Raw genomic sequence first — 14,671 nt, 5'->3', positions numbered from 1 at the left:
AATTTTCACACAATGCCCTCACGGTGCTTGATTTTACAAATTTTTCATTCAGGCCGCCCCTCTGGCCCCTTGTAGCAAGTTTTGGGACAATCCCCCACCCTTCCCATTTTTGACTTTTTCGACACTACCGGCCCTGTCGTTTTTTTCAATTTTTGGCCGCTTTGGAAAATCCTTCACAATTTTCACACAATGCCCTCACGGTGCTTGATTTTACACATTTTTCATTCAGGCCGCCCCTCTGGCCCCTTGTAGCAAGTTTTGGGACAATCCCCCACCCTTCCCATTTTTGACTTTTTCGACACTACCGACCCTGTCATTTTTTTCAATTTTTACCCCTATGGAAAATCCTTCACAATTTTCACACAATGCCTTCACGGTGCTTGATTTTACACATTTTTCAATCAGCCCGCCCCTCTGGCCCCTTGTAGCAAGTTTTGGGACAATCCCCCACCCTTCCCATTTTTGACTTTTTCGACACTACCGGCCCTGTCGTTTTTTTCAATTTTTGGCCGCTTTGGAAAATCCTTCACAATTTTCACACAATGCCCTCACGGTGCTTGATTTTACACATTTTTCATTCAGGCCGCCCCTCTGGCCCCTTGTAGCAAGTTTTGGGACAATCCCCCACCCTTCCCATTTTTGAATTTTTCGACACTACCGGCCCTGTCGTTTTTTTCAATTTTTGGCCGCTTTAGAAAATCCTTCATAATTTTCACACAATGCCCTCACGGTGCTTGATTTTACAAATTTTTCATTCAGGCCGCCCCTCTGGCCCCTTGTAGCAAGTTTTGGGACAATCCCCCACCCTTCCCATTTTTGACTTTTTCGACACTACCGGCCCTGTCGTTTTTTTCAATTTTTGGCCGCTTTGGAAAATCCTTCACAATTTTCACACAATGCCCTCACGGTGCTTGATTTTACACATTTTTCATTCAGGCCGCCCCTCTGGCCCCTTGTAGCAAGTTTTGGGACAATCCCCCACCCTTCCCATTTTTGAATTTTTCGACACTACCGGCCCTGTCGTTTTTTTCAATTTTTGGCCGCTTTGGAAAATCCTTCATAATTTTCACACAATGCCCTCACGGTGCTTGATTTTACAAATTTTTCATTCAGGCCGCCCCTCTGGCCCCTTGTAGCAAGTTTTGGGACAATCCCCCACCCTTCCCATTTTTTACTTTTTCGACACTACCGGCCCTGTCATTTTTTTCCATTTTTGGCCGCTTTGGAAAATCCTTCACAATTTTCACACAATGCCCTCACGGTGCTTGATTTTACACATTTTTCATTCAGGCCGCCCCTCTGGCCCCTTGTAGCAAGTTTTGGGACAATCCCCCACCCTTCCCATTTTTGACTTTTTCGACACTACCGACCCTGTCATTTTTTTCAATTTTTGGCCGCTTTGGAAAATCCTTCATAATTTTCACACAATGCCCTCACGGTGCTTGATTTTACAAATTTTTCATTCAGGCCGCCCCTCTGGCCCCTTGTAGCAAGTTTTGGGACAATCCCCCACCCTTCCCATTTTTGAATTTTTCGACACTACCGGCCCTGTCGTTTTTTTCAATTTTTGGCCGCTTTGGAAAATCCTTCATAATTTTCACACAATGCCCTCACGGTGCTTGATTTTACAAATTTTTCATTCAGGCCGCCCCTCTGGCCCCTTGTAGCAAGTTTTGGGACAATCCCCCACCCTTCCCATTTTTGACTTTTTCGACACTACCGGCCCTGTCGTTTTTTTCAATTTTTGGCCGCTTTGGAAAATCCTTCACAATTTTCACACAATGCCCTCACGGTGCTTGATTTTACACATTTTTCATTCAGGCCGCCCCTCTGGCCCCTTGTAGCAAGTTTTGGGACAATCCCCCACCCTTCCCATTTTTGACTTTTTCGACACTACCGACCCTGTCATTTTTTTCAATTTTTACCCCTATGGAAAATCCTTCACAATTTTCACACAATGCCTTCACGGTGCTTGATTTTACACATTTTTCAATCAGCCCGCCCCTCTGGCCCCTTGTAGCAAGTTTTGGGACAATCCCCCACCCTTCCCATTTTTGACTTTTTCGACACTACCGGCCCTGTCGTTTTTTTCAATTTTTGGCCGCTTTGGAAAATCCTTCACAATTTTCACACAATGCCCTCACGGTGCTTGATTTTACACATTTTTCATTCAGGCCGCCCCTCTGGCCCCTTGTAGCAAGTTTTGGGACAATCCCCCACCCTTCCCATTTTTGAATTTTTCGACACTACCGGCCCTGTCGTTTTTTTCAATTTTTGGCCGCTTTAGAAAATCCTTCATAATTTTCACACAATGCCCTCACGGTGCTTGATTTTACAAATTTTTCATTCAGGCCGCCCCTCTGGCCCCTTGTAGCAAGTTTTGGGACAATCCCCCACCCTTCCCATTTTTGACTTTTTCGACACTACCGGCCCTGTCGTTTTTTTCAATTTTTGGCCGCTTTGGAAAATCCTTCACAATTTTCACACAATGCCCTCACGGTGCTTGATTTTACACATTTTTCATTCAGGCCGCCCCTCTGGCCCCTTGTAGCAAGTTTTGGGACAATCCCCCACCCTTCCCATTTTTGAATTTTTCGACACTACCGGCCCTGTCGTTTTTTTCAATTTTTGGCCGCTTTGGAAAATCCTTCATAATTTTCACACAATGCCCTCACGGTGCTTGATTTTACAAATTTTTCATTCAGGCCGCCCCTCTGGCCCCTTGTAGCAAGTTTTGGGACAATCCCCCACCCTTCCCATTTTTTACTTTTTCGACACTACCGGCCCTGTCATTTTTTTCCATTTTTGGCCGCTTTGGAAAATCCTTCACAATTTTCACACAATGCCCTCACGGTGCTTGATTTTACACATTTTTCATTCAGGCCGCCCCTCTGGCCCCTTGTAGCAAGTTTTGGGACAATCCCCCACCCTTCCCATTTTTGATTTTTTCGACACTACCGACCCTGTCATTTTTTTCAATTTTTACCCCTATGGAAAATCCTTCACAATTTGCACACAATGCCCTCACGGTGCTTGATTTTACACATTTTTCAATCAGCCCGCCCCTCTGGCCCCTTGTAGCAAGTTTTGGGACAATCCCCCACCCTTCCCATTTTTGACTTTTTCGACACTACCGGCCCTGTCATTTTTTTTCATTTTTGGCCGCTTTGGAAAATCCTTCACAATTTTCACACAATGCCCTCACGGTGCTTGATTTTACACATTTTTCATTCAGGCCGCCCCTCTGGCCCCTTGTAGCAAGTTTTGGGACAATCCCCCACCCATCCCATTTTTGACTTTTTCGACACTACCGACCCTGTCATTTTTTTTCAATTTTTACCCCTATGGAAAATCCTTCACAATTTTCACACAATGCCCTCACGGTGCTTGATTTTACACATTTTTCAATCAGCCCGCCCCTCTGGCCCCTTGTAGCAAGTTTTGGGACAATCCCCCACCCTTCCCATTTTTGACTTTTTCGACACTACCGGCCCTGTCGTTTTTTTCAATTTTTGGCCGCTTTGGAAAATCCTTCACAATTTTCACACAATGCCCTCACGGTGCTTGATTTTACAAATTTTTCATTCAGGCCGCCCCTCTGGCCCCTTGTAGCAAGTTTTGGGACAATCCCCCACCCTTCCCATTTTTGACTTTTTCGACACTACCGGCCCTGTCGTTTTTTTCAATTTTTGGCCGCTTTGGAAAATCCTTCATAATTTTCACACAATGCCCTCACGGTGCTTGATTTTACAAATTTTTCATTCAGGCCGCCCCTCTGGCCCCTTGTAGCAAGTTTTGGGACAATCCCCCACCCTTCCCATTTTTGACTTTTTCGACACTACCGGCCCTGTCATTTTTTTCCATTTTTGGCCGCTTTGGAAAATCCTTCACAATTTTCACACAATGCCCTCACGGTGCTTGATTTTACACATTTTTCATTCAGGCCGCCCCTCTGGCCCCTTGTAGCAAGTTTTGGGACAATCCCCCACCCTTCCCATTTTTGACTTTTTCGACACTACCGACCCTGTCATTTTTTTCAATTTTTACCCCTATGGAAAATCCTTCACAATTTTCACACAATGCCTTCACGGTGCTTGATTTTACACATTTTTCAATCAGCCCGCCCCTCTGGCCCCTTGTAGCAAGTTTTGGGACAATCCCCCACCCTTCCCATTTTTGACTTTTTCGACACTACCGGCCCTGTCGTTTTTTTCAATTTTTGGCTGCTTTGGAAAATCCTTCACAATTTTCACACAATGCCCTCACGGTGCTTGATTTTACACATTTTTCATTCAGGCCGCCCCTCTGGCCCCTTGTAGCAAGTTTTGGGACAATCCCCCACCCTTCCCATTTTTGACTTTTTCGACACTACCGACCCTGTCATTTTTTTCAATTTTTACCCCTATGGAAAATCCTTCACAATTTCCACACAATGCCTTCACGGTGCTTGATTTTACACATTTTTCAATCAGCCCGCCCCTCTGGCCCCTTGTAGCCGGCCCTGTCGTTTTTTTCAATTTTTGCCCGCTTTGGAAAATCCTTCAAAATTTTCACACATTGCCCTCACGGTGCTTGATTTTACAAATTTTTCATTCAGGCCGCCCCTCTGGCCCCTTGTAGCAAGTTTTGGGACAATCCCCCACCCTTCCCATTTTTGACTTTTTCGACACTACCGACCCTGTCATTTTTTTCAATTTTTGGCCGCTTTGGAAAATCCTTCATAATTTTCACACAATGCCCTCACGGTGCTTGATTTTACAAATTTTTCATTCAGGCCGCCCCTCTGGCCCCTTGTAGGAAGTTTTGGGACAATCCCCCACCCTTCCCATTTTTGACTTTTTCGACACTACCGGCCCTGTCGTTTTTTTCAATTTTTGGCCGCTTTGGAAAATCCTTCACAATTTTCACACAATGCCCTCACGGTGCTTGATTTTACACATTTTTCATTCAGGCCGCCCCTCTGGCCCCTTGTAGCAAGTTTTGGGACAATCCCCCACCCTTCCCATTTTTGACTTTTTCGACACTACCGACCCTGTCATTTTTTTCAATTTTTACCCCTATGGAAAATCCTTCACAATTTCCACACAATGCCTTCACGGTGCTTGATTTTACACATTTTTCAATCAGCCCGCCCCTCTGGCCCCTTGTAGCAAGTTTTGGGACAATCCCCCACCCTTCCCATTTTTGACTTTTTCGACACTACCGGCCCTGTCGTTTTTTTCAATTTTTGCCCGCTTTGGAAAATCCTTCAAAATTTTCACACAATGCCCTCACGGTGCTTGATTTTACAAATTTTTCATTCAGGCCGCCCCTCTGGCCCCTTGTAGCAAGTTTTGGGACAATCCCCCACCCTTCCCATTTTTGACTTTTTCGACACTACCGGCACATTCGTTTTTTTTCAATTTTTGGCCGCTTTGGAAAATCCTTCATAATTTTCACACAATGCCCTCACGGTGCTTGATTTTACAAATTTTTCATTCAGGCCGCCCCTCTGGCCCCTTGTAGCAAGTTTTGGGACAATCCCCCACCCTTCCCATTTTTGACTTTTTCGACACTACCGGCCCTGTCGTTTTTTTCAATTTTTGGCCGCTTTGGAAAATCCTTGACAATTTTCACACAATGCCCTCACGGTGCTTGATTTTACACATTTTTCATTCAGGCCGCCCCTCTGGCCCCTTGTAGCAAGTTTTGGGACAATCCCCCACCCTTCCCATTTTTGACTTTTTCGACACTACCGGCCCTGTCGTTTTTTTCAATTTTTGGCCGCTTTGGAAAATCCTTCATAATTTTCACACAATGCCCTCACGGTGCTTGATTTTACACATTTTTCATTCAGGCCGCCCCTCTGGCCCCTTGTAGCAAGTTTTGGGACAATCCCCCACCCTTCCCATTTTTGACTTTTTCGACACTACCGACCCTGTCATTTTTTTCAATTTTTACCCCTATGGAAAATCCTTCACAATTTTCACACAATGCCTTCACGGTGCTTGATTTTACACATTTTTCAATCAGCCCGCCCCTCTGGCCCCTTGTAGCAAGTTTTGGGACAATCCCCCACCCTTCCCATTTTTGACTTTTTCGACACTACCGGCCCTGTCTTTTTTTCAATTTTTGGCTGCTTTGGAAAATCCTTCACAATTTTCACACAATGCCCTCACGGTGCTTGATTTTACACATTTTTCATTCAGGCCGCCCCTCTGGCCCCTTGTAGCAAGTTTTGGGACAATCCCCCACCCTTCCCATTTTTGACTTTTTCGACACTACCGACCCTGTCATTTTTTTCAATTTTTACCCCTATGGAAAATCCTTCACAATTTCCACACAATGCCTTCACGGTGCTTGATTTTACACATTTTTCAATCAGCCCGCCCCTCTGGCCCCTTGTAGCCGGCCCTGTCGTTTTTTTCAATTTTTGCCCGCTTTGGAAAATCCTTCAAAATTTTCACACATTGCCCTCACGGTGCTTGATTTTACAAATTTTTCATTCAGGCCGCCCCTCTGGCCCCTTGTAGCAAGTTTTGGGACAATCCCCCACCCTTCCCATTTTTGACTTTTTCGACACTACCGACCCTGTCATTTTTTTCAATTTTTGGCCGCTTTGGAAAATCCTTCATAATTTTCACACAATGCCCTCACGGTGCTTGATTTTACAAATTTTTCATTCAGGCCGCCCCTCTGGCCCCTTGTAGGAAGTTTTGGGACAATCCCCACCCTTCCCATTTTTGACTTTTTCGACACTACCGGCCCTGTCGTTTTTTTCAATTTTTGGCCGCTTTGGAAAATCCTTCACAATTTTCACACAATGCCCTCACGGTGCTTGATTTTACACATTTTTCATTCAGGCCGCCCCTCTGGCCCCTTGTAGCAAGTTTTGGGACAATCCCCCACCCTTCCCATTTTTGACTTTTTCGACACTACCGACCCTGTCATTTTTTTCAATTTTTACCCCTATGGAAAATCCTTCACAATTTCCACACAATGCCTTCACGGTGCTTGATTTTACACATTTTTCAATCAGCCCGCCCCTCTGGCCCCTTGTAGCAAGTTTTGGGACAATCCCCCACCCTTCCCATTTTTGACTTTTTCGACACTACCGGCCCTGTCGTTTTTTTCAATTTTTGCCCGCTTTGGAAAATCCTTCACAATTTCCACACAATGCCTTCACGGTGCTTGATTTTACACATTTTTCAATCAGCCCGCCCCTCTGGCCCCTTGTAGCAAGTTTTGGGACAATCCCCCACCCTTCCCATTTTTGACTTTTTCGACACTACCGGCCCTGTCGTTTTTTTCAATTTTTGCCCGCTTTGGAAAATCCTTCAAAATTTTCACACAATGCCCTCACGGTGCTTGATTTTACACATTTTTCATTCAGGCCGCCCCTCTGGCCCCTTGTAGCAAGTTTTGGGACAATCCCCCACCCTTCCCATTTTTGACTTTTTCGACACTACCGACCCTGTCATTTTTTTCAATTTTTACCCCTATGGAAAATCCTTCACAATTTTCACACAATGCCTTCACGGTGCTTGATTTTACACATTTTTCAATCAGCCCGCCCCTCTGGCCCCTTGTAGCAAGTTTTGGGACAATCCCCCACCCTTCCCATTTTTGACTTTTTCGACACTACCGGCCCTGTCGTTTTTTTCAATTTTTGCCCGCTTTGGAAAATCCTTCAAAATTTTCACACAATGCCCTCACGGTGCTTGATTTTACACATTTTTCATTCAGGCCGCCCCTCTGGCCCCTTGTAGCAAGTTTTGGGACAATCCCCCACCCTTCCCATTTTTGACTTTTTCGACACTACCGACCCTGTCATTTTTTTCAATTTTTACCCCTATGGAAAATCCTTCACAATTTTCACACAATGCCCTCACGGTGCTTGATTTTACACATTTTTCATTCAGGCCGCCCCTCTGGCCCCTTGTAGCAAGTTTTGGGACAATCCCCCACCCTTCCCATTTTTGAATTTTTCGACACTACCGGCCCTGTCGTTTTTTTCAATTTTTGGCCGCTTTGGAAAATCCTTCATAATTTTCACACAATGCCCTCACGGTGCTTGATTTTACACATTTTTCATTCAGGCCGCCCCTCTGGCCCCTTGTAGCAAGTTTTGGGACAATCCCCCACCCTTCCCATTTTTGACTTTTTCGACACTACCGGCCCTGTCGTTTTTTTCAATTTTTGGCCGCTTTGGAAAATCCTTCACAATTTTCACACAATGCCCTCACGGTGCTTGATTTTACACATTTTTCATTCAGGCCGCCCCTCTGGCCCCTTGTAGCAAGTTTTGGGACAATCCCCCACCCTTCCCATTTTTGACTTTTTCGACACTACCGACCCTGTCATTTTTTTCAATTTTTACCCCTATGGAAAATCCTTCACAATTTTCACACAATGCCTTCACGGTGCTTGATTTTACACATTTTTCAATCAGCCCGCCCCTCTGGCCCCTTGTAGCAAGTTTTGGGACAATCCCCCACCCTTCCCATTTTTGACTTTTTCGACACTACCGGCCCTGTCGTTTTTTTCAATTTTTGCCCGCTTTGGAAAATCCTTCAAAATTTTCACACAATGCCCTCACGGTGCTTGATTTTACACATTTTTCATTCAGGCCGCCCCTCTGGCCCCTTGTAGCAAGTTTTGGGACAATCCCCCACCCTTCCCATTTTTGACTTTTTCGACACTACCGACCCTGTCATTTTTTTCAATTTTTACCCCTATGGAAAATCCTTCACAATTTTCACACAATGCCCTCACGGTGCTTGATTTTACACATTTTTCATTCAGGCCGCCCCTCTGGCCCCTTGTAGCAAGTTTTGGGACAATCCCCCACCCTTCCCATTTTTGAATTTTTCGACACTACCGGCCCTGTCGTTTTTTTCAATTTTTGGCCGCTTTGGAAAATCCTTCATAATTTTCACACAATGCCCTCACGGTGCTTGATTTTACACATTTTTCATTCAGGCCGCCCCTCTGGCCCCTTGTAGCAAGTTTTGGGACAATCCCCCACCCTTCCCATTTTTGACTTTTTCGACACTACCGGCCCTGTCGTTTTTTTCAATTTTTGGCCGCTTTGGAAAATCCTTCACAATTTTCACACAATGCCCTCACGGTGCTTGATTTTACACATTTTTCATTCAGGCCGCCCCTCTGGCCCCTTGTAGCAAGTTTTGGGACAATCCCCCACCCTTCCCATTTTTGACTTTTTCGACACTACCGACCCTGTCATTTTTTTCAATTTTTACCCCTATGGAAAATCCTTCACAATTTTCACACAATGCCCTCACGGTGCTTGATTTTACACATTTTTCAATCAGCCCGCCCCTCTGGCCCCTTGTAGCAAGTTTTGGGACAATCCCCCACCCTTCCCATTTTTGACGTTTTCGACACCCTGTCGTTTTTTTCAATTTTTGGCCGCTTTGGAAAATCCTTCATAATTTTCACACAATGCCCTCACGGTGCTTGATTTTACAAATTTTTCATTCAGGCCGCCCCTCTGGCCCCTTGTAGCAAGTTTTGGGACAATCCCCCACCCTTCCCATTTTTGACTTTTTCGACACTACCGGCCCTGTCGTTTTTTTCAATTTTTGGCCGCTTTGGAAAATCCTTCATAATTTTCACACAATGCCCTCACGGTGCTTGATTTTACAAATTTTTCATTCAGGCCGCCCCTCTGGCCCCTTGTAGCAAGTTTTGGGACAATCCCCCACCCTTCCCATTTTTGACTTTTTCGACACTACCGGCCCTGTCGTTTTTTTCAATTTTTGGCCGCTTTGGAAAATCCTTCACAATTTTCACACAATGCCCTCACGGTGCTTGATTTTACACATTTTTCATTCAGGCCGCCCCTCTGGCCCCTTGTAGCAAGTTTTGGGACAATCCCCCACCCTTCCCATTTTTGACTTTTTCGACACTACCGACCCTGTCATTTTTTTCAATTTTTACCCCTATGGAAAATCCTTCACAATTTCCACACAATGCCTTCACGGTGCTTGATTTTACACATTTTTCAATCAGCCCGCCCCTCTGGCCCCTTGTAGCAAGTTTTGGGACAATCCCCCACCCTTCCCATTTTTGACTTTTTCGACACTACCGGCCCTGTCGTTTTTTTCAATTTTTGCCCGCTTTGGAAAATCCTTCATAATTTTCACACAATGCCCTCACGGTGCTTGATTTTACAAATTTTTCATTCAGGCCGCCCCTCTGGCCCCTTGTAGCAAGTTTTGGGACAATCCCCCACCCTTCCCATTTTTGACTTTTTCGACACTACCGGCCCTGTCGTTTTTTTCAATTATTGGCCGCTTTGGAAAATCCTTCACAATTTTCACACAATGCCCTCACGGTGCTTGATTTTACACATTTTTCATTCAGGCCGCCCCTCTGGCCCCTTGTAGCAAGTTTTGGGACAATCCCCCACCCTTCCCATTTTTGACTTTTTCGACACTACCGGCCCTGTCGTTTTTTTCAATTTTTGGCCGCTTTGGAAAATCCTTCACAATTTTCACACAATGCCCTCACGGTGCTTGATTTTACACATTTTTCATTCAGGCCGCCCCTCTGGCCCCTTGTAGCAAGTTTTGGGACAATCCCCCACCCTTCCCATTTTTGACTTTTTCGACACTACCGACCCTGTCATTTTTTTCAATTTTTACCCCTATGGAAAATCCTTCACAATTTTCACACAATGCCTTCACGGTGCTTGATTTTACACATTTTTCAATCAGCCCGCCCCTCTGGCCCCTTGTAGCAAGTTTTGGGACAATCCCCCACCCTTCCCATTTTTGACTTTTTCGACACTACCGGCCCTGTCGTTTTTTTCAATTTTTGCCCGCTTTGGAAAATCCTTCACAATTTTCACACAATGCCTTCACGGTGCTTGATTTTACACATTTTTCAATCAGCCCGCCCCTCTGGCCCCTTGTAGCAAGTTTTGGGACAATCCCCCACCCTTCCCATTTTTGACTTTTTCGACACTACCGGCCCTGTCGTTTTTTTCAATTTTTGCCCGCTTTGGAAAATCCTTCACAATTTTCACACAATGCCCTCACGGTGCTTGATTTTACACATTTTTCATTCAGGCCGCCCCTCTGGCCCCTTGTAGCAAGTTTTGGGACAATCCCCCACCCTTCCCATTTTTGACTTTTTCGACACTACCGGCCCTGTCGTTTTTTTCAATTTTTGGCCGCTTTGGAAAATCCTTCACAATTTTCACACAATGCCCTCACGGTGCTTGATTTTACACATTTTTCATTCAGGCCGCCCCTCTGGCCCCTTGTAGCAAGTTTTGGGACAATCCCCCACCCTTCCCATTTTTGACTTTTTCGACACTACCGGCCCTGTCATTTTTTTCAATTTTTGCCCGCTTTGGAAAATCCTTCACAATTTTCACACAATGCCCTCACGGTGCTTGATTTTACACATTTTTCATTCAGGCCGCCCCTCTGGCCCCTTGTAGCAAGTTTTGGGACAATCCCCCACCCTTCCCATTTTTGACTTTTTCGACACTACCGGCCCTGTCGTTTTTTTCAATTTTTGGCCGCTTTGGAAAATCCTTCATAATTTTCACACAATGCCCTCACGGTGCTTGATTTTACAAATTTTTCATTCAGGCCGCCCCTCTGGCCCCTTGTAGCAAGTTTTGGGACAATCCCCCACCCTTCCCATTTTTGAATTTTTCGACACTACCGGCCCTGTCGTTTTTTTCAATTTTTGGCCGCTTTGGAAAATCCTTCATAATTTTCACACAATGCCCTCACGGTGCTTGATTTTACAAATTTTTCATTCAGGCCGCCCCTCTGGCCCCTTGTAGCAAGTTTTGGGACAATCCCCCACCCTTCCCATTTTTGACTTTTTCGACACTACCGGCCCTGTCGTTTTTTTCAATTTTTGGCCGCTTTGGAAAATCCTTCACAATTTTCACACAATGCCCTCACGGTGCTTGATTTTACACATTTTTCATTCAGGCCGCCCCTCTGGCCCCTTGTAGCAAGTTTTGGGACAATCCCCCACCCTTCCCATTTTTGACTTTTTCGACACTACCGGCCCTGTCATTTTTTTCAATTTTTGCCCGCTTTGGAAAATCCTTCATAATTTTCACACAATGCCCTCACGGTGCTTGATTTTACAAATTTTTCATTCAGGCCGCCCCTCTGGCCCCTTGTAGCAAGTTTTGGGACAATCCCCCACCCTTCCCATTTTTGACTTTTTCGACACTACCGGCCCTGTCGTTTTTTTCAATTTTTGGCCGCTTTGGAAAATCCTTCACAATTTTCACACAATGCCCTCACGGTGCTTGATTTTACACATTTTTCATTCAGGCCGCCCCTCTGGCCCCTTGTAGCAAGTTTTGGGACAATCCCCCACCCTTCCCATTTTTGACTTTTTCGACACTACCGACCCTGTCATTTTTTTCAATTTTTACCCCTATGGAAAATCCTTCACAATTTCCACACAATGCCTTCACGGTGCTTGATTTTACACATTTTTCAATCAGCCCGCCCCTCTGGCCCCTTGTAGCAAGTTTTGGGACAATCCCCCACCCTTCCCATTTTTGACTTTTTCGACACTACCGGCCCTGTCGTTTTTTTCAATTTTTGGCCGCTTTGGAAAATCCTTCATAATTTTCACACAATGCCCTCACGGTGCTTGATTTTACAAATTTTTCATTCAGGCCGCCCCTCTGGCCCCTTGTAGCAAGTTTTGGGACAATCCCCCACCCTTCCCATTTTTGACTTTTTCGACACTACCGGCCCTGTCGTTTTTTTCAATTTTTGGCAGCTTTGGAAAATCCTTCACAATTTTCACACAATGCCCTCACGGTGCTTGATTTTACACATTTTTCATTCAGGCCGCCCCTCTGGCCCCTTGTAGCAAGTTTTGGGACAATCCCCCACCCTTCCCATTTTTGACTTTTTCGACACTACCGACCCTGTCATTTTTTTCAATTTTTACCCCTATGGAAAATCCTTCACAATTTTCACACAATGCCTTCACGGTGCTTGATTTTACACATTTTTCAATCAGCCCGCCCCTCTGGCCCCTTGTAGCAAGTTTTGGGACAATCCCCCACCCTTCCCATTTTTGACTTTTTCGACACTACCGACCCTGTCATTTTTTTCAATTTTTGCCCGCTTAGGAAAATCCTTCACAATTTTCACACAATGCCCTCACGGTGCTTGATTTTACACATTTTTCAATCAGCCCGCCCCTCTGGCCCCTTGTAGCAAGTTTTGGGACAATCCCCCACCCTTCCCATTTTTGACTTTTTCGACACTACCGACCCTGTCATTTTTTTCAATTTTTACCCCTATGGAAAATCCTTCACAATTTTCACACAATGCCTTCACGGTGCTTGATTTTACACATTTTTCAATCAGCCCGCCCCTCTGGCCCCTTGTAGCAAGTTTTGGGACAATCCCCCACCCTTCCCATTTTTGACTTTTTCGACACTACCGGCCCTGTCGTTTTTTTCAATTTTTGGCCGCTTTGGAAAATCCTTCACAATTTTCACACAATGCCCTCACGGTGCTTGATTTTACACATTTTTCATTCAGGCCGCCCCTCTGGCCCCTTGTAGCAAGTTTTGGGACAATCCCCCACCCTTCCCATTTTTGACTTTTTCGACACTACCGACCCTGTCATTTTTTTCAATTTTTACCCCTATGGAAAATCCTTCACAATTTCCACACAATGCCTTCACGGTGCTTGATTTTACACATTTTTCAATCAGCCCGCCCCTCTGGCCCCTTGTAGCAAGTTTTGGGACAATCCCCCACCCTTCCCATTTTTGACTTTTTCGACACTACCGGCCCTGTCGTTTTTTTCAATTTTTGGCCGCTTTGGAAAATCCTTCACAATTTTCACACAATGCCCTCACGGTGCTTGATTTTACACATTTTTCAATCAGCCCGCCCCTCTGGCCCCTTGTAGCAAGTTTTGGGACAATCCCCCACCCTTCCCATTTTTGACTTTTTCGACACTACCGGCCCTGTCGTTTTTTTCAATTTTTGGCCGCTTTGGAAAATCCTTCATAATTTTCACACAATGCCCTCACGGTGCTTGATTTTACAAATTTTTCATTCAGGCCGCCCCTCTGGCCCCTTGTAGCAATTTTTGGGACAATCCCCCACCCTTCCCATTTTTGAATTTTTCGACACAACCGGCCCTGTCGTTTTTTTCAATTTTTGGCCGCTTTGGAAAATCCTTCATAATTTTCACACAATGCCCTCACGGTGCTTGATTTTACAAATTTTTCATTCAGGCCGCCCCTCTGGCCCCTTGTAGCAAGTTTTGGGACAATCCCCCACCCTTCCCATTTTTGACTTTTTCGACACTACCGGCCCTGTCGTTTTTTTCAATTTTTGCCCGCTTTGGAAAATCCTTCACAATTTTCACACAATGCCCTCACGGTGCTTGATTTTACACATTTTTCATTCAGGCCGCCCCTCTGGCCCCTTGTAGCAAGTTTTGGGACAATCCCCCACCCTTCCCATTTTTGACTTTTTCGACACTACCGGCCCTGTCGTTTTTTTCAATTTTTGCCCGCTTTGGAAAATCCTTCATAATTTTCACACAATGCCCTCACGGTGCTTGATTTTACAAATTTTTCATTCAGGCCGCCCCTCTGGCCCCTTGTAGCAAGTTTTGGGACAATCCCCCACCCTTCCCATTTTTG

Source organism: Scomber japonicus, chromosome 5, assembly GCF_027409825.1.
Source record: "Scomber japonicus isolate fScoJap1 chromosome 5, fScoJap1.pri, whole genome shotgun sequence".
NCBI classification, from domain to species: domain Eukaryota; kingdom Metazoa; phylum Chordata; class Actinopteri; order Scombriformes; family Scombridae; genus Scomber; species Scomber japonicus.
This window is presented reverse-complemented; position numbering follows the sequence as displayed.